This window comes from Aplysia californica, unplaced genomic scaffold (assembly GCF_000002075.1).
Source record: "Aplysia californica isolate F4 #8 unplaced genomic scaffold, AplCal3.0 scaffold00684, whole genome shotgun sequence".
NCBI lineage: Eukaryota > Metazoa > Mollusca > Gastropoda > Aplysiida > Aplysiidae > Aplysia > Aplysia californica.
This window is the reverse complement of record NW_004797954.1, coordinates 96,450-110,367: the sequence shown is the minus strand read 5'-3', so window position 1 is coordinate 110,367 and position 13,918 is coordinate 96,450. Positions and strand designations below refer to the sequence as shown.

Below are 13,918 nucleotides of genomic sequence, written 5' to 3'. Positions count from 1 at the left end.
GAATATGTGAGGCGTGCAGACAAAATGAGTTACTTCTCACAATCCACAAATGGAGATATTGGCCAAAAATTGACACTAAGGTCAAATTTGTTGATTTTCTGTTGATATTGTAATCTTTAAATGTAACAAGCCTTTTATTATTTTATACTTATAAATTGTGAACACTTCACCTATGTAAGTGTGACTTATCTATTTCCTTTGGGCTCAAATCGGAGAAGTTTTTTTGGCAGCACGCTTCACATGTATTTCAAATTGTTGACAGGGAAGTATAACACCTTGAGAAAATGTCATGTTGTATACTTTTTAAAAAATTGGTCGAGCTTTTGCACTGTGCTGTTCTAATAAACTCATGAATGTATTTTTGTAGGTCACGAAGACTGACCCTGTTTACAAGTACTTGGAAACGCGAAATATGTAGATTTTTAACCTCATCTCATAGGTTCGTAAAGTTTGTGGGGGTTTTTTGTACTCCTGGTCGTTTTTTAGTCAAGTCTTGTGAATGTATGCCAATTTGTACCCTAACAGGGGTGATATTATTATTACAATAAAAGTATTGTTCAAAACTTTTTTCATGCACGGCTTTGAAAAGAACTGTTAGTTTGGGTGGTTGGCAGGTGGTCTGATGTGGTTTGCTCCTTTTTTCCTATCAAACATCTATCGTCCGTATCTCTCCTCCTTTTTTGTGTTGGTTACTTTCTTGTTGCATCTCTAATCTTCTGTGGGTGGTTGGCGTGTGCTCTGGTGTGGTTTGCTCCTTCTTTCCTAGCAAACATCTATCGTCTTTATCACCCCTCCTTCTTTTTTATGTTTGTTCTCCCATGTAACACTTCTAATCTTCTGGCGCTCGTATGACCTTATGCAGTTGCGAGTGCCGTAAAATCTCTACTAAAACAAATCTAACCTGGAGCATTTGTATGACATTGTGTTGGCGGCAGTGCAGTAAATTTATTCAGTGTTTAAATCCATTGGCCCTCATCACATCACATAGAACTTTCATTTGATAAGTAAAGTTTCCATATAATGAATAAGTACAGGTTGTGCTCATATCTTTTATCATGGTTCAAACATTGCATATTTCTGTCACTGGGCCGAGTCAGGCTGGGAGGGAAATTCATCTTCAATTTCATGAGTTATACACCTCTCGCACAAGGGCGAATTAGTTAATTTCCACCGACAGAGATTATTTAATGGAAGGCTATGGGTTTTTAACAAAGCTATGATGACTCTTCTGCTCCAATACTGTTGGAGGTTGGTGATATATTCAGCTGTTTCTTGATATGGAATTGTAAGGCCTCAAACACAGTGCACGCTTCTCCAACGCTTCTTTTTCGGTTGCGACGTCTTTCTCCGAAAAAGCTGCATCGCCAAATTTTATTAACGAAGGATTGAATGCACGGCGCTACAGTGGGCGCGGAGCAGACGCAGCGCTGGATGGAGTAGAAAAAGTTCTCCGCGTGCACTTGCTGCTGAAATAAAATTTCGAGCGTCTGCTGCGCGGCTAAACTGTTGTGGCGTGATAGTGTAGTGCGTGTAGGGTGTAGTCATAGTGAATTGACGCATTTTGACTACAATGGAATCGGAGGCATTAATACACCCATTTGAAAAAAAGAAGTCTTTATGACAAAGCAGATCAAAACTACTGCAACAGGGCCATGACATCGGCCGAAAGGAAGAAAGTTACCAACAAAGTTGGATGCAATGGTGAGAACTTTCTTTCTTTCTTTCTTTCTGTTTGTCTGAACATATGTACACTGCACAACATGTATACTTGTTTCAAACTATAGGTCTACTTTAGCTTATTAAAAGAGATGCAAAGATAACCCTTTTTAAATGAGAGTGTGGACTGATCAGACGTTATAGCATTTGCTGTTTTGCCATGGCAATGCACCTTGCGGTGACGAGAAATATCCCATGAAAGCATTTCTCACTTCCATTCCACTTTTGGTAGCTCTGCTCCTTATAACTTCTTGTCTGTCGAACGTTGGTAGGCCTGCTCGTGGCTCAACCACGTCATCCTCAATGTGCCGTAGCACCGATCTTCCAGGTTCTTGCATGATAATGAAATTGTGGAGCACTGTGATGGCCTTGACTGCATCTGTTGCCGACTCTGGCTGTTCATCCATTTGGCGCAGGAGTATATGCCACATTTGCGAAATCCTACCAAAAGAGCATTCAACTGAATTCCTCGCGCGTGATAGGCGATAATTGAAAAGCTTTCTCATGAGTTCATTGTCTGTTTGGAAATGGCTTCATCAAATTCCCTCCCAATGGAAATGCATCCTCTGCTACGAATGCAAATGGGAGGGTTGTGTCACTGTCTGTATCCTGTGGTAAATCCAGCTTGTCAGCAAGCAGTCTTTTTCCAAATTCAAACGCTCTCTTTGCTGACAGAGGTTTCCGGAAATTGGTAGTTCGCTTCTCTATGTAGGTTCTAATTTTGTCCAACAAGAGCTGAAATGTGGAGGGTCTCATCCGGATGTATTTCAAGCATTTTTCTTCGTCTGAAAGGATTTCTGCCTTCAGGTGATGGTATTCACCATATGTGTCTCTCTTTTTATTGATTCTATGTACCCAATATCTACGGTGGGACCGTCTCCTGTTATGGAGCCATGAAAGCATCAACAATTGAAGAACCTCTTTAGCCATCCTCATTGACTGACACGTGGCCGAATGAACCGACTGAACCGAAAGACGCAGCCACTGTGTTTGCTAGAAAAGAAGTCGGAACAGGCGCGGCGAGTAACTTTAAAGTGCATCGATGCAGCTGCTTCCACTGTGTCCGCGCACTAAGAGAGAAAAGATTATACTTTCCACAGACTTCTTCCTCTATGTTCTGCACAGAATGATCGAAAAGTCTACTTTTCACTTCACTGAGTCTTCCAACATTTTGAGAAAACAAGGCATATCCGAAACCCAGGGAAAATAAGTTTTTAACTTCCGTAGCCCAGTTGACTCTTGCAATGCAGTAAATCTCTTAGTGAAGGTAAAATATAAAAAAAGTTGATGGTTTTGAGATTCTGTAAAGGCATTCAGTGATTTTAGTCCCAGTTTTGAAAGGGGTCTCTGGCCGCATTGTTTATTATTTGTAACATATTTATATCAAGGTAAGACCCCACTGTAAACAAGTTTCCATTCACAATCAGTGCGCACTGATTCCACAATGATTTGACTATAGATTTTTTTTGGTTTATCAATGTCATGCACATACTGTGTCGGAATAACATAGGGGAAACTACTGCTTTTTCTTTCCTCATCCTTGCTATTGTCATTTTCCCTCTACTTCTTTTGTAAATGGGCTGATTCATCATGTCACGCTCATAACTGTGCCTGATCTGCAACAGGGAACTGCTGCTTTTTCTTTCCTAATCCTTACTACTGTCATTTTTCCTCTACTTCTTTTGTATGTTTGAATTGTTTGTCAAACTCTTGTGACCCCCTATTTCCGGGGTGCCTTGATAGTCGGAGCAGACCTTGTGCTGTTGAAACCACAGAGGTGAGCAGTGTAAGTCTGATTCCCTGTAAGGACTTCTCTGTTGACACCCACCCCGTAGCGCCCATATGACCTTATGCAGTTGCGAGTGCCGTAAAACCCTCTACTAAAAAAACAAAACAAAACAAAAACAAAAAAACCCTTACAAAAACATATTCTTTTGAGTCCGTTCATCGAACAGGTACCCAGCTAGTTATTTACATATATCAAGGGAGCTGGCTGTTTCGCTACACCAGGGCTTGCCAACCTGGGCGATCTAGTGATTTCTTGCCATGAGCGGGGAGGATCACTTGTGTGTGAGCCTGGAGAAAGGTCCCAGTTGTTGAAAATTTTGGATATATATATATTGAAGTAAGGCATATTCTTGTGGTAAATTAAATGCTGAACACGCTGATTTTGTAATTTTTCAAATACATCTTGAATATCTGTCATAGATATGCCACGTTTTGTAGCTCAGGGTGTTAAAGCAGTTTGGAGAAAACACCAATTTCTAACACTTTTTTAACCTTTAACTTTAATCACGCACATGTTACAAAAAATAACTTATAAAAATATTAAGACAGATCTTATGTAAAAAAATCGTTTCAATGTTATTAAGAAATTAAATCGTTAAACTTTTTGTTTTCTGATGGAACAAAATTTTGACTTGGTACAACTATTTTTAAACCTTTTCACCAGTTTGCTAAAAAAACCCAACTTTGCCAACAATTGGGACCAGGCACATAAACGCTTGGACTTGGTAGTGACGGGACGTTTTTTTAATGCCCTGCTGGGAAGTGCATGCAGGTGGGCTCTTGAAGAAAGGTATTGAAACTTTTACAATATCACAGACACATAAAGTATGATAAAGGGCGCCACCATCAGCTCAGTTGGTATCCTGCTGAAGCGGATGACCCAGCCCCCCCCCCTCTCCCTCCACCAGGGCAGTGCTACTGAATGGAGTTGTCTTTAGCCCATTCCCAAGGGGGGGGGGTATTAACATGTTCTTACGCACAGTAGGCCTAGAATTGTAAATTGGCTGATTTATCAATGTCACGCTCATACCGTGTCGGAACAACATAAAGGGAACTGCTGCTTTTTCTTTCCTCATCCTTACTATCGTCATTTTCCCTCTACTTCTTTTGTTTGTCACTCTCTTCTGAACTGTTATTTCCGGGCTGCCTTGACAGTCGAAGCAAACTTTTTTGCTGTTGAAGCCAGAGAGGTAAACAAAGTAAGCCTGATACCCCGTATGGATTTCTCTGTTGACTGTTGACATCAACCCCTTGGCGCTCACATGCAGTTGCGAGCGCTGAAAAACCTTATAAAAAACCCCCCAACAACATAACCTAGGTTCAAATCCTCAATGGCATGTCCTAACTTGGGTTGTTTTTAAAGACTCCTTTCCACACCTTTGGTTCGGTCTTATCCTATTGTAGATGGACATTAAATTCGGAGGTCTTTCCCTTTAAATAACCTAATAGGTTGAAAGTGAAAGGAGTGTTAAATCAATACATTCACAAAGACAAGCACATGAGTCAAACATCGTAACACAATCTACTATTAAGCTTACTTTTAAATCAAAGCTTGTGACTGCTTATGGAGTGGCCCGATAGGGGCGAACAGGCTATTTATGTGGCAATGGAACGGTTTTGAAGGTTAGGCATAGACTATCGTTCATTGGTGATTATGAACGTCTTTTTTTAATTTATGAGGTTCACGTCTATGGGTGAATTTGACTGCGACAATGTTTCAAAATTAGGAAGGGAAGCAGTGATTATTTGATTATATAGACGCTTTGCCTCTGAGGACAGGGTAGGCCTAGCCTACATGATTTTATAGATCTACGATTTTGAACATAATAGCATAGCTTGCTTATAACTATAATTAATAAGGAAAATGTTAGGTAAATAGATCTGTATACATGTAGTTGACTCAACTTTATTTAAAAAACAAAACAACAGATTTAAGTGGGTGGTTGGCGGGTGCTCTAGTGTGGTTTGCTTCTTCTTTCCTATCAGTATCAAATATCTATCGTCTTTATCTCCCCTCCTTCTTTTTTTTTTTTTTGTTTTTGTTTATTACTTTCTTGTAACACCTCTAATCTTCGGCACTTATAGATTTCTCTATGACCTTATTGTGGTGCAAATGCCGTAAAACTCTTTAGAAATATTCTAAAAAAGATTAAAATTATTTTGCGTGTTTGTGTGAAGGACATTATTTTGTGAACAATGCTTTTTGCCTCTTTCATGGGGTACATCCGCTATTCCCCATTCTACGAACTTCCGGTATATTTTACTAAGGAATTGTTGGAAAAATCTTTGAGCGGATGTAGGCCTTGTCAGTCGCCATTTTGTCATTTTGATCGCCATTTTGCTCTTCTTTGCGAGTTGCAAAAGCTGTCTGCTGTTTGAAGTGTATTGACGCTCTGCATTTGGTTTGAGACGATTTGCAAGTTGTCCAGAACAATTGTTTGGCTGTCGAGTCGCTTTTCTGAAGATTTCACGTCGATCTTTAGATCTAGAATCTAGTATCTTTGTCTTCCAGAGATCCATTCGTTCCTGAGCTGAAGGAGAAGAGTCCTGCCCTCTCGATCTCTTTGTCTTTGCCGCCGCCATGGGGAATTCTTCGTCTCTTTTCACCGCTGAATCGCTACTTCGTCTAGGTGAGCGTCTTGACTTGGAGGAAGGCCAGTTCTATGGCCTGGAAGGAGAGTACATGTTCTGTGGATTAGAGGTGAGAAGGGATACTTACTTAGTCGGTGTGGATTGTGAAGGAAACCGGTATTTGATTGAGGTAGATAAAGCTAGAGATAGTCAAGGTGACCCAGTTGTCAATAGATTGGCCGCTGGAGGGCCGGAATGGTACAGTGACTGGTTGAGGCGGGTGGCTGGAAGAGAGGTGAGGTGGATTAGTGGACCTAGGAGTGGAGAAGTGATAGTTCTCTATGATGTGCTGTGGAGGAAACCGATGAAGGGATAGGACAAGATGATGGCTAAGTGATAAGAAGATCACTGAGTCTGAGTCAGAGTGATGGACTTCTGTACTGTATTGTAGGCTGTGTGGCAAGTGTGTGTTTGTCTGGGTCCGTGTGTTGTTTAAGTTTTATTCTATTCTAGATCTAGCGATGTGTGTGTATGGTTTTAGGATTTTTGTATTTTTGGCTTTTGCCCACCTTCTAGATATCTATATCTAGAATCTAGATCTAGAATCTAGTGTATAAACATGCATGTCTAAAGTCCAGTCAGACTGTTCACTTTTAATGGTTTTTGTGGGGATCTCTCTTTGTGTTTCTCTCTTTCTCTCTCTCTCTCTCTCTCTTTCTCTCTCTCTCTCTCTCTCTCTCTCTCTCTCTCTCTCTCTCTCTCTCTCTCTCTCTCTCTCTCTCTCTCTCTCTCCTCCCCCTTTCCCCTCCTTCCTCCTCTCTACTCTCGCTCCCCCCCCCTCTCTCTCTCTCTCTCTCTCTCTCTCTCTCTCTCTCTCTCTCTCTCTCTCTCTCTCTCTCTCTCTCTCTCCCTCCCTCCCCCCCTCTCTCTCTCAGGGAATTGGCTTGTCCATGACTTGGATTGGAACCTGCAGACATTTTTTTCTTTGTCTTTGTTGTAGAAAGTATGGATGAGTGTGTTGTTACTGTGTTCATCATCTTAAAATAAGTAAATGTTTGAGTTTATAATTCATTAGATTTAAAGGTAAGACGCCATATAGTATAACCGGTAATTTGTGGTAGGAAGTGCGCCAGTCTCAATAGGATTCACCTTCTTTACAACCCGCTAACACCGACCCTTTGTTTGTCTCTTGTCATATATAGCCAGTCAAGTAGGTATTTATTGCTGATCATCAGTTTTATTAGTTGTAGCAATGGAAAAAGACAATTAATATTTTTAGGGGAAGAGGAGGGAGAAAAAGACAACTGTAGGATTAGTAGGAATTGATAAGGGAGGATATATCCGTAACGAGCGACCACAAGTATGAGAGAGAGTAGAATAGAGGGCTAGGGTAGGAGTAGGGTTAGGGGTTGGTCTCTTCTTTGTTGTGTTTGTTGAGGCTGAGGTGGTCGCTCGTTTCAGAAGTCCTTCCATTGATAATGAGGAGAGCTGAGATAGATTTAACTGTGGGAGTTGTGTTGTTTTTTAGTTTTCTTATTTAATTTATAAGCTTGTTTTTGAGGCTGGTGCTTTGAAAGGCATGGGGTGGTGGGGCTATTCAGTCTGAAGAGGAAATTGGGTATGAGGGGTTGGGTGTCAAAGGGGAAATGACGCTCAATCCCTCATAGTCGGTGAAGTCAAAGACGTAGTCTCAGGAGTCAGAGAACCAGGTAACACTGATAGTGGCAGCTCATTTTTTGGACAGGGCAGTTTTTGAAGGAGTTGAGGGAAAGGGGTGGAACACATCCACGAGCCACTTGAAATTGAATATTTTTGTATTTTTTTTGAGTAGTTGATATGAAAAAGGTGTTCTAGTTTTAAGAGTGTGGGCTGTTAATTAAATTATGGCTGAAAGTCCAATATTGTTATCAAATATATGACATTTCAGGGGTCAAGGGGGAACTGACCTTTGACCTTTCATATTGGGTTTCAGTTTTGGAAGGCAAGGGAATCCAGAATGCCTGTATTTGGTGTGACGGGGTAGGGTAGTGGGCCGATCTTTTTCGTTTCAAATGATGGCAGTTTTAAATTTTGTGTAAAGGCTTGATGATTGGGATTTTTGGTTTACTTGGCTGGCCATAGTGTAGAGACAAATGTGTATGTATATATATATGTGTGTGTGTTGTTGTTTTGCATGGTCCATGCCCCTAGAGTAGATCCCCATTAACATAGTCACCAGTAGATGAGACTGAGCGCACATATTTCGGCCTATTTTTTTGTCTGGTGACGATTAACTAAATTTGGTTTGCTCCACTAGGGAGTGGGAATGTGGGAAAGTGCCCGCCTCGTGACTCTTTGGGAGCAGAGGATGTTAGGATATAAAATACTTTAATATTATCGTACTATTTGTAGTTCGAGTTCTGTGTGTTTGCGATTTTGTGTTGTCTAGCATTTGTAAGGTGTTGTTTGTTTTGTGCTTACTGTAATTTTGTTCTTAGTACTGTGTACCTACTAACTTTCTTCCCCTGGTTGTACTGATTATTATTCATGATGGCGTTCTTATAATAATAGATTCTAAATCAATGCAAGGAACGGGCACGGGACAAAATTATAGATTAAAAAATTATTTTGCTTCCATGATTGGCAGCGACCAGTAAAGTAGACAAGCTTCATTTCAACAGTTGTTTGCTTATTTCATGCTCAGTCATCTCATAGCTGCGCCTGTTGGCAAAGTACTCAAAATTATCATCAGGTAGCCTATCTTCTGTTTGCTTACAACTGTGCTCTGAGCACCAAAACACAAGAGAACACCTCTTTGCCAACATCAGCTTACCTGTTTCTCCAGCACCTGTGGTAACTTTGGACTTGACTTACATTAAATACCAAAAGAGATAAAAATAATGTTGTAACCACTTCTCGGAGAGATTCGTATAAAATTTGCATAAGTGTACCTCTCCAGAGCCTGCGGTCTCATATTTTTGCTCATGTCAGAGAGAGTCAAATGCTGTAGAAAAATTCACCAACCGTGATTGCAGATAGTCTCAAACAGCCAATACAGACACAGAGATCAGTAACGGTTGCTAGAGCCGGTGCAGCGTTCAGACGACTCGAAGGAAAAACATCTGAGAGCACGGAGTAGAGACCTCAGTCTGAGCACAAAGCTGAAGGTTTAAGACAACGCAGTGATTTTTGTCATTGTTCTCCTCCCTGTCAGTTTCACACCTTGCACTGTTTGGTCAAGTTTATTAAGAGATTCAGATATGTACAGGATTGAAGGTTACACAGTTTGTTTTTGAAACAGTACAGATCTGTTTGCTATGTTGAATAGATCTTAAAACTTTGAACAGTTTGAGTGTTGCTATATTTTGTGACTTTTTATTTTGTGTGCTATGTTTTGAAATGCAGAACTTTGTCCAAAATTGAGATGCAGAAATGATTCAGTGTCAAACTTCTTCGGAAGCAAGATTCTAAGAAAAGAAACTCCAGTTTAGGACAATTTAAGTGAACAAAATTTGCCTTTAGACTCTAGGTTGCCTTTGCCTTTGTTAATTTTGTTTAACATTTGGCACCTTCGATGTTTTTTTGCTGTGATTGATTTCATAGATCTTTTCACTGTGTAAAACGTCCACCTGAAAACAGGCGTTCCACCAGAGGACGGAGAGACACGTTGGACCGGCAAGAGAGGACGAGTCACCGGAGAGCCCGTCATGAAGCCGGAAGACGTGGTCACTCAGCAGACCTAAAGCCAAGACTGGCCTGAGTCGGATTTCCAGCAGAGACTGCCACAGTTCCCCTTCCCCATCCCCTCCCTTGCAGAAGTTGGAAGTACTGGGCCTCATCGTGGCGCAAGGGTGAACACCCTGTTCAAACCACACTACACGTGTCATGCTGAAACAGGAGCAGACTGTGTGGAGAGGTTTGAGCTGGGTGGCCAACACAGTACTACACTCACCAGTGTGAAGGATGAATGGAGAGTCTATAGGCAAGTGTGCAAAATGTGAGCTGTTGGATGTAGTTTGTTAGTGTGTTGAATGAAATCCAAACTTGAATTCTTTCGTTTTAAAAAAAAATTGTTATGTATTTCTTGTAAATAAATTGTTAAATCTAAGTTTTGACTACTACCACAACTAGTATTATCTTTTATGTTATGTATATTGGGGCTGGAAGTGTAACACTACCTGTGTTTTTAATGCTGTCCACTGTTTAATTCCCGTGACTGCCCAATAGCAAGGGAAATGACTCTTAACACGACTAGGTGAAGGACGATATAATAATGAGTTATTTCCCTTTGTACAAACTGATGAGATGGCCTGGGTTTTTTTTTTTATATACAGTCGAACCTGCCTTAATGGAAACCTGTGTAAAACGGAAAACTGTCTTAACGGAATATCCCTGCTCCCCCCTTGATATATTCCTCTTTAATTACCTGTATAAAACGGAAACCTGTCCAACGCAGAAACGGAAAGAAAAATCCGCTCCCTTCCGAGGGTTTCGCCTGTCTAAGACGGAAAATGCTTTGCCCGCTCAGCCCTTTGAAACAAAACTCGCAAATGTGGTTCCGCCGGCTCTATACTTAACGCTATGGTCATACCACTGGACGAGGAAGGGGAGTAGGGGAGCAATTTGGATGTTACCCCATCATGTGAGCCCTGATGTCAGTGTAGTATGGGTGTGAAATCTCACGACTGCCCGTCAGAGTGCTCGAGTAGCGAGCCACTGCGGAAACTTTCTTGGGTAGCCAGAAGCCAGAGGTGTGAAATTAGTTTGAACAATGCCTGCCGCCCTGATCGTACGGCCAGCCGAGAAAAGAGTTCCTCAAATCGTTGTTAATGGCAGTCAGGGGTGGCATTGGTGGGTGGAAGCAAAGGAGATGTTCAAACGTTTCTGCTTTTAATAGGTCAAACAGTGGTCCTATGAAAGGCAAGCACTGGTGGTAATGGGATAAGTCAGACTGACGCATGTCATTATCAGACAGGATAGCAGCTGAGAGGTGTGAAGTTTGACCACTGCTTGCCGATCGGACAAGCGATCCTTGATCTCACCGGCTGGGCCTTTGACACCCTTGACACACCCCCCCCCCCCCCACCAACATCCATCTCTCCCTAAATTCCCCTGTCTAAGACTGAATTTTTTTCTGGCTCCCTTGCGATTCCGTCTTACACAGGTTCGACTATATATATGCAAGTATGTATTTCTTGTAAGTAAATCTTTTGATCTAAGTTGTGACTTTGTATTCTAGCTGACACTGCCCTGTGCTCTGCTATCTTCAAACCTGGTCATAAATGAGACTTTCTTGTGGTGGTATAGACTACAAACCTGTAGGCTACTAGAAAAAAATTAACAAAGTTAAATAATTGATTTATGTGTTTTAAAATTTATTTATGTATTATTTGTGTTATAAATACTTTTGTATTGGCTATTCCGTATCACAACTTCTGCCTATCAAGGTACCAGACCTGCCAAGTGGTGTGATAAAATTGGGAATCTCCAACTGGCCAAAGATTCTTTGTTATAATAGAGGCACAAATCTCTACACAAAGTGACAAAGTCAGATACACAGCTGCCTGGTACACAGATAAAATTGGAACCCTCTAATTTTTTTTCCCCAGGAAGAATCCTGAACGGATTTGAACATAACCTGTTTTTTTTAAATTTCTTGATAGCCTTATTTATAATATGCAATTTGTGGTAAATTACGTAAATTCAGGTCCCGAGTCGGATCCCCATTCACGCAGGTCAAGTGTGTGTGCGTCAGTCTGCTTGAGTTTGTGTGCGTTTGTGGCCTTCTTCTAGAACCACCTACGTTGGTTCGTAATCGAGGCATACGTCTCATTCAAAACATGCCAAGTTGATAGCTCTAGATGTTCGTCCAATGAAATTATAGAAGAAATTGACCCACTTAGACATGAGGAGCTCGAAAGGATAGTCAGGAAACAAGACTTCCTTTTTTCTGTACAAAATATTTCAAATGAGCTTGATTTTGTATGAAATGATACTACCTGATAAAAAATGAGCTTGTTTGATAGTTTTGAATACCCTTGTGCAGGTACAAAGAACAATTTGAGTGTAAAACATTCGGAAATTGACATAAATTATCCCTTTTCGAACCTCAGGTCAGTCATAACAACAAGGGCGTCCAGAAAGGTTATTCAAATGGGCGTAACTACTCGTAATGTCTTATCAGCTTGTGAGAGGGGGTTATTCATGTGTTTGTAACACTTTATAAATAGAAAGCTATGAAGGATAGAGCATTATTTTCATCATCAGTTAACACACTCCCGCGGTATTCATGGCGAAAACACACGTTTCCCGGCGCGCGCGCTGTACACCAACAGTACACACTGAGTGACCCCGGCGGCCTGCCCGGCACGTCCGACGTAATCGGTTGCTGATAAGATACGCATCTTGGCACAGACGCAGGATAAGAGTTAAAGGCTCCTAGCTGGGACGTGTCAGGTCCAGATCTGTGAGGTACAAGACTGCTGGTCCACTGATGTTCTGTGCAGTCTCTCTTTTCAAGTGCTGTGAGGGGACGAGTGCGGCCGCTCCGGTAGTTCTGTTGGTCATGCTGGACTGTAAAGTAGTTCTGTTAGTATCATTGTGGACTAGAAAGTAGATGGCCTTGATTCAAGTACCGGGCTGGGCCTTCATGAACTCTGGTGTTTTGGTGGAGTTTTCAGAGGTCCCACCCCTTATATAGCCTTATAGTGTTAATAAGGGCATTGAACCCATACAACAACGTGATAAGGAAAAGATTTGAAACTATCCTGACTTTCCTCCATGTCACTGACATGGACAACTTTGTTCACAGGGAAGAGGAAGGCAGCAACCCCCTCCTCTAGATCTGTCCCTTCCTCAACAAACTTGCGGAAACTTTCACCACCAATGTCTACCCCCAACGTCAACATGGCTGTCGACAAAGGCACGTTGGCGTGGAGTGGCAGACTCGAGTCTTAGCTACCCAGTGTACTGCCCAGACAAGCCAGGCAAGTTTGGTGTCAAGATAATTCCAGCTCTGTGACTTCAGCAATGCCCACTGCACACTTGCCAAGTAGGCCCTACTCTGATAAAATTGGAGCCCTTCGATATATTTTTTTCATAATCTGTTCTTGAGCCCCAAGTGGATTTACACAAATCTGGGGGGGGGGGGAGAGGTTTTGGAGATAAATTGAAGTCCATTCCCATCAGTTATACGCAGCTTATTGTAAATGACAAGAAATTACGTTGGTTTATTTGCAATATTTTTCTGACTTACTGTAATGAAGTGAAAATACACGTTTTTATCTGTGTGTATTTACTACACTATTCTATAATGGTTTATTTGCTACTTACGGTATGTAATGTAAACTACCGCGGTTCTGGAGACTCCATTTTTTCCTTGTTTCCTTGACACATGACAACAATCCTGCAGACAGGGATCATCCAGCAGCAGACTTGCTTACACTTACAGATTTAACAACCAAGGACAATGCTGATGACAAGGAAAATGAAACTGATTCCTCGGACAGAGCGGTGTTGACACAACAAATGTTTTTTGCTTTAAAATGCACTTCATCTGTATCTGCAATAGAAATGTCGACTGTTGTGACCCCAGCACGTCACTGACTTCAGCACTTGACAGCCATGGAAGATGTAATGGTGATGAGCTGATGGAGAACTTAACAGACAACGATTTTAAACTTCTATCAACAAAAGTGGCGACATCTATGAGGACAGGAGATAGCTGGGAGACGCGGGCCCGGGGACTCTCTTGAACTCATCATATAGCTCACAGCTACTAGTATTAGTAACTACTGAGTTCCATCTAGTTGTGGAAACCTCTCTCCAACAAAAGCAAAAAACATTTTAATGGGCCTACGGCAGT

General features: G+C 41.5%; 1 long non-coding RNA gene across 1 annotated transcript; it reads left to right on the top strand.

Moving 5' to 3' along the window:
* The first annotated feature begins 5,835 nt into the window (after positions 1-5,835).
* On the top strand, positions 5,836-13,034 carry LOC106013139. Its single transcript, XR_001185256.2, has 3 exons — positions 5,836-6,205; positions 9,694-10,051; positions 12,866-13,034. It is a non-coding gene; the product is annotated as an uncharacterized LOC106013139 (long non-coding RNA).
* The last annotated feature ends 884 nt before the right edge of the window (positions 13,035-13,918 follow it).